General features: G+C 40.8%; 1 protein-coding gene and 1 pseudogene across 1 annotated transcript in view; one reads left to right on the top strand and one right to left on the bottom strand.

Annotated features, from left to right (window-relative positions):
- Positions 1 to 14,012, top strand: part of WWC2 (WW and C2 domain containing 2) — a 129,876-nt gene that overhangs the window by 19,905 nt on the left and 95,959 nt on the right. The window lies entirely within an intron of this gene.
- Positions 3,716 to 3,814, bottom strand: LOC116149274 (small nucleolar RNA U3; annotated as a pseudogene).

The raw sequence follows: 14,012 nt of genomic DNA, 5'->3' as shown, positions 1-14,012 counted from the left end.
ACTTCCTTCGTGGTCTGAGAGCGCGTTTCTCTGGCCAGCATCTGTTTCGTTTTTCCAGCTCTCCACTCACCCCACTTGGAATTCTTGTCTCCCTCCCCCTTATAAGCCACGTCTTAAGGATTCGTTAAGAGACAGCTTACGTTTTCAGTCTCCTTAGGTACATCTTTTAATTCTTCATTCTATCCCAGGCACTTAGTATATGGCAATTGTAGGAATTCCACCCCATTTGTTGAAGACTGGTTCAGGAACGGACACGTGGCCTGTTCAGGCCAGTGAGAGGTGAGGGGAAGTCCACTTGAAGCTGGAAGAAAGCTGGAGAAGGAGACAGTTTTTCTTGCTCTGCTCGGTGCTGTTTGCCTGAAGCTGTGGCCCCTGCCTGCTGCCAGCCTAAGGATGAAGCCAGCACGAGGATGCTGGACTAGGGATGGACAAGGCGAGGTCCTTGGTGCCGTCATTGAGACACTGAAACAGTCAGCCCTGGTGTCCCCAGCCATCCTTGTGTTAGGTGGGGTAATAGATTTTCTTACTGTTTAAACCAGCTTCAGAACAAAAGCTTTCATTTGCAGCAGAAACCTCACTCCTGGCCCTCTCTGTAGTGTTGCGGTTCTGGAATGTAGGCCTTGGAATCTGATGGACCCGAGTTTGACTGCTGGTTCTTCTGTGTACTTGGTATTAACTCTGATCCATTTGGTGCCAACATAACAATATCACTTGATGCTTTTGTATTACATAGATGAAGAAAACTGAGGTTGAGAGTAATTGAGCTTGTGAGTGAGCAGGGTCTGAAACAAAATCAGATCTATTTGACCCAGTTTCTTAGAGCCTCATTGTTTATAATGTGAAAAATGGGGATATTCTGCACAATGCCAGCCTCAGAGGATTGTTGGGAGCTGACATGAGATCGTGCAGAGGGCTTCAGCGCAGGGCCTGCCACACCGCCGTCATTCAGTAAGGAGCTGCTGTTGGAGTTACCGTCACAACTGCTGTCATTCCGCCTGTGTGCCCGTCACTTAGCTTGGGTGTCCAGCCTGTTTCAGGCTCTCGAGAAGCGTTTGCTGACTCATGAATGATTCAATGGATACATTTCTCTGGTCCTGTTAATTACAGCATGTAGGTGCACGGAGCCTCATCACGCGTGCTTTTCATCTGCTTCACGAAGACGTCTGGCCTTTCCGGTGACGTTACCTTCATGTTCCTCGAGGGCAGGGAGTAAAGCTTACCTTTTTAAATTCTCTTTACCATCTGGCTCAGTGGTGGGCATTTGAAGTTTTTTAAAAATTAAGAAATGTTTTTCAAGAAGCTTCTGTTTGGAATAGTTGGTAACTTTAATTCATTTTCTTAGGAATTGGAAGTTTTTTGCAAACTATCCCAGTGTGGCCGGTTTTTTGGGCCAGATTAATAGATTGAAGAGAACTTATTTATGGATCATTTCTCAAGTTCCCGTTTGCCTTCTATAGCACTTCATGTCCGAGAAACTGAAAACATTCTTCACAAACATTTCTTTTATTTTTCAGATTCTCACTGAGGCATGAAAAGAATTATGGTGCCTCCATCTCATGAGTTTGTAACACTTTTTGTTTCTTGAGAGACACCTGAATCAGAATTCTAGTATGAATTTCTGACTTCTGGCTTATTCTTTTCTCATTCACCACCCCATATGTTCTCTCAGAAACTGTACATGTGTATTTCTTCTCAAGACAGAACACAAAAACCTTGGACATTCCATTTTGTCTGCTCTCTGCACACGAAGGTCACAGTTCAGGTGCACGGAGACCGTGTAGGGCCAGATTAAGACAAATGTGGTTGGAAAAGCCCAGTCTTTTATGCTTCTGGGTTTTATAAAATGCCTAGATAGCCTATTTCTGTGTGAAGAATGGGAAAATATTCATAATTTTTCTTCTAGACTTTTTTAAAAAAGGGATTATTTTATACATGTAACCTTCAGATCACTTTAATGTGTTCAAGACTAGACTCACCACCTTTGCTTTGTAACCAGTTCTTGCTTCCAGGGACTGATTGGTAAGATGTTAGGTGTGAAGCAAAAGATGACTTCTGGCTGACTTTCCTAGACACAGTGGCCTGGGCTAAGCCTGGAATGGTTACAGGGAGTGAGGATATTGGAAGTATCAGAGGCTGATCATTCTGGAATCTTCCATCACAGAGTGTGGTCTGTATGATTCACATATAAAATGATAAATAAACCCATAAAACTGTCTTTTTTTAAAAATTGAAGTATAGTTGACTTACAGTATTATATTAGTTTCAGGTGTATAACAGTGATTTGATAATTTTATACATTACGTACCATACAAAGTTATTATGATGTTACTGGCTGTATTCCCGGTGCCGTACGTTACATCCCTGTGACTTATTTTACAACTGGTATTTTGTACCTCTTAATCCCCTTTACCTATTTCAGCCACCCCCCACCCCCTCCCCTCTGGCAACCACTGGTCTGTTCTGTGTATCTGGGAGTGTTTCTGTTATACTTGTTTGTTTGTTTTGTTTTTTAGAATTCGTATATGAAGTGAAAACATACAGCATTTATCTTTTTCTCTCTGACTTATTTCACTAAGCGTAATACCCTCCAGGTCCATCCATGTTGTTGCAAATGGCAAGATTTCACTTTTTTGATGGCTGAATTATTTACATATGTGTACATATCACGTGTTCTTTATCCATCCATCCATCCATCAGGGGGCCCTTAGGCTGCTTCCCTGTCCTGTCTATTGTAAACAACGGTGCAGTGAACACTGGGGCACAGCTATCTTTTCAAATTAGTGTTTTTGTTTTCTTCAGATAAATACCCAGGAGTGGAATTGCTGGATCATATGCTAGTTCTGTTTTTAACTTTTTGAGGAACCTTTGTACTGTTTTCCATAGTGGCTGCCCCAATTTACATTCCCACCAGAAGTGCACTAGGGTTCCTTTTTCTCTCCATCCTCTCCAGTACATTGTTTCTTGTCCTTTTGATGATAGCCATCCTGGCAGGTGAGGTGATCTCTCATTGTGGTTTTGATTTGTATTTGCTTGACAATTAGTGATGTTGAGCATCTTTTCATGTACCTATTGGCCATCTGTGTGTCTTCTTTGGAAAATGCCTGTTCAGGTCTTCTGCCCACTTTTGATCAGATTGGTTTTTTTTAATCTTGATTTGTGTAAATTCTTAACATATTTTGGATATTAACCCCTCAGACCTATCATTTGCAAGTAACTTCTCCCATTCAGTGGTTGCCTTTTCATTTTGTTGATGGTTTCCCTTGCTGTGCAAACACTTTTTAGTTTGATGTGGTCCCATGTATTCATTTTTGCTTTTCTTGCCCTTGTCTGAGGAGACAGATCGAAAAAAATAATTGCTAAGACCCGTTTCAGAGAGCACACTGCCTGTATTTCCTTCTAGGAGCTTTACCGTTTCAGGTTTTATATTTAAGTGTTTAATCCATTTTGAGTTTATTTTTTTGGATAGTGTGAGAAAATAGTCTAGTTTCATTCTTTTCCATGTAGCTGGCCAGTTTTCCCAACACCTCTTATTGAAGAGACTGTCTCTTCCTGGTTGTTATATTCTTGCGCCCTTTTCCACAGAGTAATATGTACCTGGGCTTATTTCTGGGCTTTCTATTCTGTTCCGTTGATCTTTGTGTCTGTTTTTGTGCCAGTACCATACTGTTTTGATTATGATTGTTTTGTGGTATAATTTGAAGTCAGGAAGCATAATACCTCCAGCTTTGTTCCTCTTTCTCAAGATTGCTTGGCTATTTTCAGAGGAACTTCTTTAGTAACGAACTATAGAAATAATCCCCAGAAGTATATCCTTAAACACATAAAATCTTCTGGAAACGCACACACACAATGTGAAACCCAAGGAGCAGTGAAAGAATAGTGTAAATGCAGGTTGCCTAAGGAGACTTTTGAGGGTTGATAGCCAGCCTCCTGGGCACAGAGGCTAGTCTAGATTAATCAAGATTGGAAGTCCTGGTTTTTCCTTGGAAGTTGCTAAAACCAGGCTGAGATTTAATTTGCAGGGGAAAAAAAGAGCAACAGAAAGCTGCCTTCTGTTTCTTAGTGGAAGCTGGCTTATTGTTTGTCTGTCTGACTTTTGGTAACATTTCCCAGTTCCTGTGGAACCCAATATGGGAAAATGTTTTTATGCTACATTTGCTTTTTTATAGTCATATCTGAGATTTTTCTCCCTTACTGTAGGCTCCAACTGAAGTATGATATCATCCTGTAACAGGAGGAACCTGGAGATACAGGGGTGGTGGAAATACAGGTTTTGCTTTTGAAATACCTTTAACAAAGGTATTTGAATTTCTAAATGTGGCCAAGAAATGAAGTTTCCTCCTCCATTAAAGTTGTCATGTGTAATCGTTGTATGGCATCTGAATCCGAGCCAAAATGTTATATTTTCAATGCCCTGGTAACAAATTAGCTTTTTTTTTTTTTTTTTTTCTTTCGAAAGCCGTAAGGAAATTGTCACATATTATGGGAAGCTTCCCAGAGAGCGGTGTAAGGGAACTCTGCCTTCTGGAATCTTTACACTAAGGTAGCAGGTGTGAGGGTTGTAGTAGAGGCTGTTGACGACTGCACATACTCACGAGGCACCTCAAGGGTTGTATCTTAGTGTACTTGAAAGTCATGAAGAAGGTATCACTGATTTCATTGATCACAGAGAGACAGACATCTTGTCAATACCTGTTAGCTGAAATTTCCAGCATGTCTTCTGGAGTTAGCACTTTTTCTAGGAACACAAGAAACAAATGAAATTGAAGACATACAGTCTTCAACTTAAATCATGTTTTCAGCTGACTTAAGGTATCATTGGCCCCTAACCTGTCATCCTCCCTACCCCTTCCATTACCGCAGGTGCTGCCGTAAGGCTTATCATTGTTGACGTCAGCCTTAATTTGGCTGAGGTCGTGTCTGTCAGAGGTGTTTCGTTTTGTTTTGCTTTGTTTTAATTGTGAAGTTACTTTTCCCCCTTTTCCATACTGTCCTCTTGGGAAGGAAGTCACAATGTACAGCCCACACTTAAGGAGTAATGCACTACCTCCTTGAGGATACAGTATGTACGTAAATTAAAACAGTATTTTTATAAGCTAGCAGTGGATAATTTGAAACCAAAATTAAAACAGTGCCATTACAGTAGCTTCAAAAAAATGAAATATTTAGATAAAACCTAAAGTACACAAAACTGTAGTCTTCAAAGTGCCTGCAACACCAATGAAAGAAATCAAGAAATACCTAAATGAGTGGAGAGATATATTCATAGATTGGAGTACTAAACACAGTAAGGATGTCAGTTCTTCCCAAATTGATTTAACTCAGTCCCAATAGAAATTTCAGTAGGGTTTTTTGTAGATATAGGCAAGCTGATTCTAAAATTCATATGAAAAGGTAAGTGAGTTAGAAAAGAGAAAAGAATTTTGAGAAAGAATGAAGTTGGAGGAAATGCACTATCCAGCTATAAGACTTGCTGTGAAGCTCTAGCGCTGGTATTAGCCAGGTTTCTCCAGGGGAACAGAACCAATAGCAGATATATTGAAAGAGCTGGCACGAGCAGTTGTGGAGGCTGGCCAGTCCAGTCTGCAGGGTGAGCCAGCAGGAAGAGTTGAGGTTGCAGCTTGAGTCTGAAGGCAGTGTACAGACAGAATTCCCTCTTCCTTGGGGGAACATCAATCTTTTTTCTTTTAAGGCCTTCAGCTGATTAGAAGAGGCCCACCCATTATGGAGAATAATCTGCTTTTCTCAAAATCTGCTGATTTAAATGTTCATCTCTTCTAGGAAGCAGTTTCACAGCAACATTTAGACTCTGACCAAATATCTGGGTACTGTATCCTGACCAAGCTGACACATGAAGTTAACCATGAAGTAATTAAGATAGTGCAATATTTTCACACTTACAGCTGTAAGCTGTTTTGAGTTTATTTCTATGTAGAATGTAAAGTTTACACAGGGTTTTTTCCTCTTTTTTTGCATATAGCTGTTCAGTTGTTTCAATAAATACTATTTGTTGGAAAAAGCATCCTTTCTTCAATAAACTGCATTTAAGCCTTTTTCAAAAATCAATTGTCCATATTTGTGTGGATCCTCTGTTATATCCAACTGATCTATACATTTACCCTTCACAAATACCACACTGTCGTAATTACTTCTTGGTTAATTTTACATGTCAACTTGGCTAAGCCACAGTAACTAGATGTTTGATCAAACGTGAGTCTAAATGTTGCTATGAGAGTACTGTGGCACTTGTATCTGCTGAACACCGCTCAGCAGGGAATATGATGGCAACAGCCTGGATGAATCTCCATCATGCTTAGTGAAAGACTTCTGTCTCAGAAGGTTCCGTACTGTGTAATTCCATTTATGTGACATCCTTAAAAAAACTTTGTCTTAAATATTATCGTTTTACAACAAATCTCAATAGTTGGTTGGAAAAGTCTCTTAGATTATTTATATGAAGACATTGATAACATTTGCAAACAATGACACTTTTGTTCTTCCTTGCTTATCCTTAATCCTTTTATGTCTTTTTCCTGCCATACAGTACTAGCTTGGACTTACAGTGTTGAAGTAGTAATAATGGACATCTTTGTTTTGTTCCAAATCCTACAGGAAATGCTTTCAATGTAAATAGGTGTTTTGTGGACACCTTTATCAGGTTAAGGAAGTTCCCTAATGTTCCTAGCATGCTAAGAGTTTTTGTTGTTTTTTTTTAATGATGTTGAATTTTATCAAAAGATTTTCTGTTCTTTTGAGATAATCAAGTAAGTTTTCTTCTGTGAATGGCAAAAGTTACATTAAATACATTAATTGATGTTTTCATGTTACGCTGACCTTGCATTCTTGGGATAAACTCAAGTTGGTTATGAGTTATTCTTATCCTTAATTGTCAGAGTTCTATTTTCAAACTTAAAATGCCATTTATGTAACACACACCCCTATTTCAAGGATATTAATTTTTTTAAGTGGCAAATGATGATTATAAAGTATCTTAGATGGTAAAATGTATTTTGGTTTCGGAGATTTTAAAATGTTTTAGCATGTATGTCTTGATGCTCTGTTATTTTGCATTTTATCTTCCTAAGTAAACTTGACCTACAATTGTCCTTTGTCATTCTTTTCTTGTCAGATTTCTGTATTAAGGTTAGATTCCATGACAAGATGAGTTGAGGAATGTGCCCACTTCCCTTTTACTATTGAGTACTTGCTGTAATACCAACCTTATTTTGTTCTTGACTGTTTGGGTGAACAAGCCTATAAAATCATATGGGTGTGGCATTTTAACTACTGATATAATTTCTTTAATGCGTGTTGAAAGAATCCAAGTTTTCTATTTCTTTTTGATTCAGTTCTTTTGAGTTTCACTTTTCAGGAATTTGTTCATGTCACTCATATGTCCAAATCAGTTAGCACAAAGTGATTCATAAGAAATTATGTTTAATCTAGGTGGTACCTCTGTACTTGTGTTTCCTCTCCATTTCTGCTGTCTGTTGTCTATTTGTATTTTCATTTTTTTCCTTTTTCTCTTTTTGTAAGAGGTTAGTCAATTTGACTTTTTTTTTTAAAGAAATGTTTTGACCTTGAGATTATTCATCCTCTTTATCATTTGCTTTTTGTTTTATTATTTTCTGCGCTTATTATTTCCATTCTTCTACTTTGGGTTGATTCTACTGATTTTTTAAAAAACTTCTTAAAAGCGATACTTAAAGTTTTGGTCTTTTCTCTTTAAAAATTGTACTTACTAGGTAGTAAATCTAACTACATGGTGCTTTATTTGAATTTCGTACGTTTTTACCTGAAGGTGTTCTTTATCATTCCGTTTTACATATTTTGTCATTTTTAGCTATTTTATTTTTTTACCCGTAAATAAGATTTGCCATTGATTTTGATTTCTGATGCAACTGAATCGGGGGTCAGAGAATGCGTATGTATGTTGCCATTTTAGTGAATTTTACACGTGTGCTTGAAAATAATGTGAATTCTATGGGCAGTTGCTGCACTCATTCTTCCCTGCACAAGACTTGAGACACTGCTTGGAGGGGGGAGAGGCCACTGCTGCCAACAGAGAGAAAGAGCAAAGTAGACTTGCCTCATTGTTATCAGTGGACGGTGTTGACTCACAGAGGAGTCAGAAATGTGAACCATTTCCTCAGCACTTCTCAACACTGTCAGGAATATATTGGGATAGCAGCTATTTTTAGTGTACACAAAGAAGCATTCTTTTTAATAAGCAGATAGAATTATAGTTTTACTGCTAGATGACTGATGAGACCTTACAAGAACAGCACTGGAAAGGAAAAATAAATTGCTTTCTTGACTTATGCATACTTTTGCTTTCTTTGCTCCTATTATAGTGTGACATTAGTAATAAAAGCAATAACCTTTGCAGAGTTTTCATTCGCTGAGTTGAGAGCCAGACCCTGGAGTCAGACTGCCTGCTTTCGAATCTTGGCTCCTCCACTTGAAACTGTGTGACCTTTCCGTGGTTCAGGCTCCCGAAGTGGGGGCACCGGTTGTACACACTGCATCGTGTTATTTTGGGAGTAAAATGGCAGGATCCTGCTCCTGATAACAGGAGCCAGTGTTACATGGCATTTGCTTTGTGAAACATACTGCTCTAAACTTTTACCATGGGTCAGTTTAATTTTCACAAAAGCCTATGAGGTGTGTTATTGGTGTCCCCATATTTAGATTGACGGAAGCTTATAAAGACATAGAGAAAAAACCTTTCCAGAACTACTGACTTGTGTTACTGAAGGGGGGATCTCTGCATGAGGAAGAGACAGGTCTGTGGGGAGCCACGTGGGGAGGATTTACCAGGGGGAGAGGGGTGGGTTTTGAAGGGTTTCAAGGCTGTTAAGCATCGCCATCTGCAAACACAGGCGCAGTGGGGTAAAGGCTTTATTACCACGCGTGAGTTTGAAGGGCACAGTGCGGTCTACCGCGCACCCCCCCCCCATCTCCTAGGAGCAAGTAGGGCGTCCTGTGTGCCTGCATAAGTTCTCCAGTACCTTCTAGTGAGAGTCTGTGTAAAAAAAAAAAAAAAGTTACACCAGAGGGACTGGGCTCACACTTGTGTCGCCAGAAGGTGCATCGCGAAGTGCCTGGCACTTCTGCGGGCAGCGCGGCGGTGCGTGCAGGTGCATCAGGCGGCCGGCGGCGTTGCCGGGGAGACCCGGGGGCGCGTCTTCCCTCACTGGGCGGAGTGTGTCATTACGGAGGCGCACAGACCGTATCTTGGGAGGCTCATGCGATAGGTTTCTGAATAAATAGACACAGCCTAGGAGTCATTCAGTTCACAAATACTTGATTCTCCTGCTGTACGCCAGGCACTATTGGTGGCCTGCGATAATGTGTGAAGAGCATGGCGGAACCTTCCCGAGCGCGCATGCGCGGGATTGGAGGGATGCGCTTGGCGAGCAGTGCGCTGCGTGGCGCAGTGTGCGTGCTGTGGAGTACGAGGGGCAGGGCCCTGGGCGGGCAGCAGTCGTGATGGGGTGGGGTGCTATGTTGGAACAGCGGTAGGAACGTCAGGGCAAGAGCCAGGGACAGAGGAGACACACTATGAGGTACAGAGGCTCACTGCTGGTTGGAATATTCTTGTGTAAGGGTGACACCCCAGGTTCTGGGAGTCACGTTGCCTGGAAATGCTTGCATGTTCAGTATTGCTATTATTAATGTGATTATGGTGAAGATAAAACTGTACCAAGCAAAACTTTTTCTACTCAAATGTACTTTTTTTGTTGGAAGCTAAGTTGTTAGCAGGATTAGCATGCCACCACCCCCTTCTTTTAAAATCAAGATGACGCTAAATTTTCTGAGTCAGTCCCCGGTTCGTGGACACTGATAGAGTAATGCTGTGTTTCTCTGAGCTTTCCACCAAGTACCTCAATGCAAAGATTGAACGCAGAAGAATGAGTGTGTGTGTGTGTGTGTGTGCGCGCGTGCGCGCATGTGTACAGGTCTTTTCGTGAAGGGAACATTTTTTTGTAGTCTCTTTTCTTCTCCTAAAGATTCATGCCAATTTTGTGTTCTTCTAATAGTACATTTGTGCCTATTTTAATACTGAAATACGTTTTAAATGCCGTGCCTGTGTAGTGGATTTGAATGCCCTCGCCCCCAGGCACACTCCCTGGCTGCCCCAGCCTGAGAAGCCCTGGAATAGAGCCACGGGGTGTGTGTCCTGGCACGCGTTCAGCTGCGGGCTAATGTTACCCGAGGGTATCAGGGCGTGGGCTGGGTGGTTTACTGTTAGTATCCTGTAAAGTGAAACACAAGAATGTTCAACTTCCTTCCATAAATTATATATGAAGTAAAAACGAAGAAAATGCAGCTTTCTTCCCAGAGTGAGCAATCTAAAGTGGAGCGTAAGGAACGGCAGTCCCCTGTCAGGAATGAACAATGGAACTCAGCGAGGCGCTCTCAGAAGAGAACGGCCAGATAGAAGAGGCAGCAACAAGCATTTCCCCCAAGTCACTTTTATTTGGCTTTGGAATTCATAATGCACCACACACTTTTACAGGATGGTTTTATTTTTAGGTTACGTTTTATTGAATTAGGAACTTTGCAGTCTCTGAATATCTGTTAAGAGTGGGCGTAGGGGACTCAGGCACTGCGCCAGGGCCACCCCACTCTTGCCTAGCATTCTGCTGAGGGCTCTGCTGCCTCAGAGTCATTCCCAAAACTGTGCTCCGGGAGGTCATTACTACTTGACCAGAGTTGCCGCAGGAGGAGACTCATCTGCCCTCTCTGTCATGTTCAGTGTACCCGGGCCTCTTTGGATGGTTGGGAACCAGCTCTGAAGTCGTGGACTCTGATGCTCATTCTTTTAGTTTTATGTTTTTAATAGTCTACAAACATTTTTAGGTAAGAATTATGTTAAGTTCTATTTCTAGAATATTAAGGTGGAATATAATGGAAGTTTTTAATAAAATTGAAACTGCTATGTATTTTAGGTTGTCATGAATTTGTATGGCACTGCTGTTCGTCGTGTGTACTCTTTCTTAACAGAAGGGCCAAATTACTAGTGGCTATGACGTTAAGATAATGGATTCAGAGACACAAAGGAGGAAATAATAATGAACTGTTTTCCAGCATCTTTTGCAAGCACTCGTATTTCAGAATCCTGTGTAGATATGCCATTTGCTCACCTTCAGAACTTCTCCTGGATAGTACGTTTCCCTAGTTTGAGTTACCTAGTGTTTACGAGAGCAGTGCTGTAACCCCTGAGCTACGGAGCCAAGTTACCTAGTATTTAAAAAGTAACAAAGTAAAGTTTCTTTTTAATCGTTAGTTAATTGACTTCATTAGTTTGGTTTTTAGGAATTTCATTAGTCTGAAGCTTTTCCTCTGGTTTGCGTACATGTGTTTAAGTGGCTGCAGAGGTAACTTGATAAGGTAATAGTTTGATGAACTGTCACTGTTTTGACTTGAATAATCATTATTTACTGTGAAACCTTAGTTTTTTAATTTAGTATCCTGTTTGGAATTTCAATTGCAAATTAAGAAAATGTTCGAATTTAGAGAGTGTCTTACTAGGAGATTAGTATTGAAATGTACCAGGGCAAAGAAGCCTGCTCAGTGTTAATTTCATGATCTTGGAGCCTTGCTAAATCATTCTTTGGAAGGTTAAAATTAATATTTGAAAGCAATAATTAAGGCCATGGCTGCCAGGACTAATTGAAATTTTTGTAGAGAGAAAATATATGATCCCAGATGTCATGACCCATTGATGCTACGTCTTACTAATAAGAGGTTATTCCGGTTTCAGTTGTTTTCTTACTGTTTATAACAGGACAAGATTTGTTTTATGATGTTCATTGTACATGGAATGCTATTCATTGTAAACACATTACATTGTAATTAGAAGATGATATGCAAACAAACATTATTTTTTAATGTTGGGAAGAAGTGTCACCTCAGCAGTATCTAGGGCATTCTTGAAGCTGCTGTGCTTTCCTTGTATTCTAAGGACTGTTTGGATTTGGGTTTTATTTAGCAGGTGAAATCTGACAAATCACAACTCAAGGAAGGATGGCCATCGACAAGAAAGAGTGCTCATAGAACTCTCTGTGCTCCTTTAGATTTAGTCTCCATAGATGGAGAGACGGTCTGATGAGTTCAGCCCCGCGGTTGAGAAGCAGCGTGGCCTGGTGGTTGAGAGTGTGGTTTTCATTCTGGCACTGCAGATGCTGCCTGTGCAGCCCTGCGCTAAGCTTCTCTGCCTGCTTCCCCATTGGGTTGTTTAGGGATTGGATGTGTGTTATTTAGAAAACATTTAGGATCACAACTGCCTCAAAGTAAGTGAATATAAGTAACTTTTACATAAATAAAGAAAATTTCGGGCAATATTTATTTTAAGCTATTTGGAAGCATACCTGTCAAGCATGTTTTCTTTTATTGTTGTTGAAAAGATGACAGATCAGCAGTATTAAAGAAGAACTTAAAAAGAATTATCCATATGCCTAATATTTTAAAATAATGTTTGTATATTATCTTCTAAGTGTAGTTTACTTGAACACGTATTTTAAATTACTAAAAATCATGATGTGTGTAGCAATCACTGTGGGCAACCGAATGTCAATGGCCCGTCCTGGTCACACCCTCACTAGAGAGCGGCTTGGTCCCCACCGCAGCCACGTGGGAGGGGAAGGGGCATCTTCCCTCACTCAGAGAGAAGGCGTGCCATGCAGCTGAACCGACAGAAATCCACTACAGTGCATAGTGGGCCTTCTTATACCCACCTCTCATGTGGATGCTCTTTTTCATCCAGAAGTATTTGTTCATTAAATAGGTAGAATAGGTAATGACAGTCATGTGCCTCATACTGCAAAGACTGCCTCTCCCTGAGCTGAGACAGTGACGTGGCAGGAAGCACCTCAGACTGAAGGGCCGCGGGAAGTGGAGTCTCGCCGCCCAGGCTGAGCCGTGTGACCTTGGACAGGCTCCCTCACCGGGAAAATAAAGCATCAGATTAGTTGATGTTCTTTTTTCCAAATCCCTGAACTTATCCTGCTATGGAATTGCTTTTTTGGTATTTTTGTCTTGACACAGATTGGGTATCAAGATACGTATTTTTAAGTTCTGCTGCTTTCCCCCTCATCCTGTAGTTTATAACAGTGTCTGAACAGAGTAAGTAAAGAAATGATGCTTAAAGAAATGATCTCCAAAAAGAGGAAATGCATGTGTCCAGTTTTTTTTTTAAAGGGAAAAAATATTTAACTTCTTTAGTAATTAAAAATACATAAGGAAGAAAAGCAATTTCCCCCTTTGAAACTGACAAAACCTTAAGATTATCACTACTTGGTGCTGGACTAAAGCAGGGGATAAGCCTTCTCATGGAGCAGTAGTGAGACTGCAAACTGTGTGGAAACAGTTTTCTGATCTGAATTTAAAATGTAACCTTAGATCCTCATTTTCCCATTATCATTAAATGCTCTTCTGTTACATCTTGATTTTCCTGTATGGTTTATGGGACATGTCTGTCTTCTCTTCTCCTGGTTGAGTACTTAGTCTGACTTCACTGTCAGAGATACGCGCAGTTCCCCAGGTTTTGCGTACCGGGTCCTGGAAATACGGGTGATGGAATGTCTTCCCTGTCTGGCTGAGGCTGTCAGTCCAGGCCAGTAACTGATTGGATGTACATCTCTGGCAAGAGTCCATCATAACTGTTGTTTCACGTATTTATTTGCAAGAGTGTTGCTCCTGTTGTCTCGGCTTGAAACAGAGTGGGTGAAAAGATATAAACTGAAACACGCTGCCGGCAGGACACTGGCAACCTGTCCGCTTAAAGGGTTTGGATGAGCACTGTCTGCTGCTGGGGCTGGGAAACGGGGATGTGGGGGTGGACTCGGTTATGGGAACAAGAACGGCTCCATTTGTAAAACCTTCCTCAGTTGATTTGTCAATTCCAAGTAAAGCCTTGAAAGGGAGAAGTAGGGAATTTAGAGTTCTTGGGGGTTCTTCCACGCCCCAAGCACTGTGGGTTGGCAGAATGATGCTTTTTCTGGGAT

Source organism: Camelus dromedarius, chromosome 22 (genome assembly GCF_036321535.1).
Source record: "Camelus dromedarius isolate mCamDro1 chromosome 22, mCamDro1.pat, whole genome shotgun sequence".
Taxonomy (NCBI): Eukaryota; Metazoa; Chordata; class Mammalia; order Artiodactyla; family Camelidae; genus Camelus; species Camelus dromedarius.
This window is presented reverse-complemented; position numbering and strand designations above follow the sequence as displayed.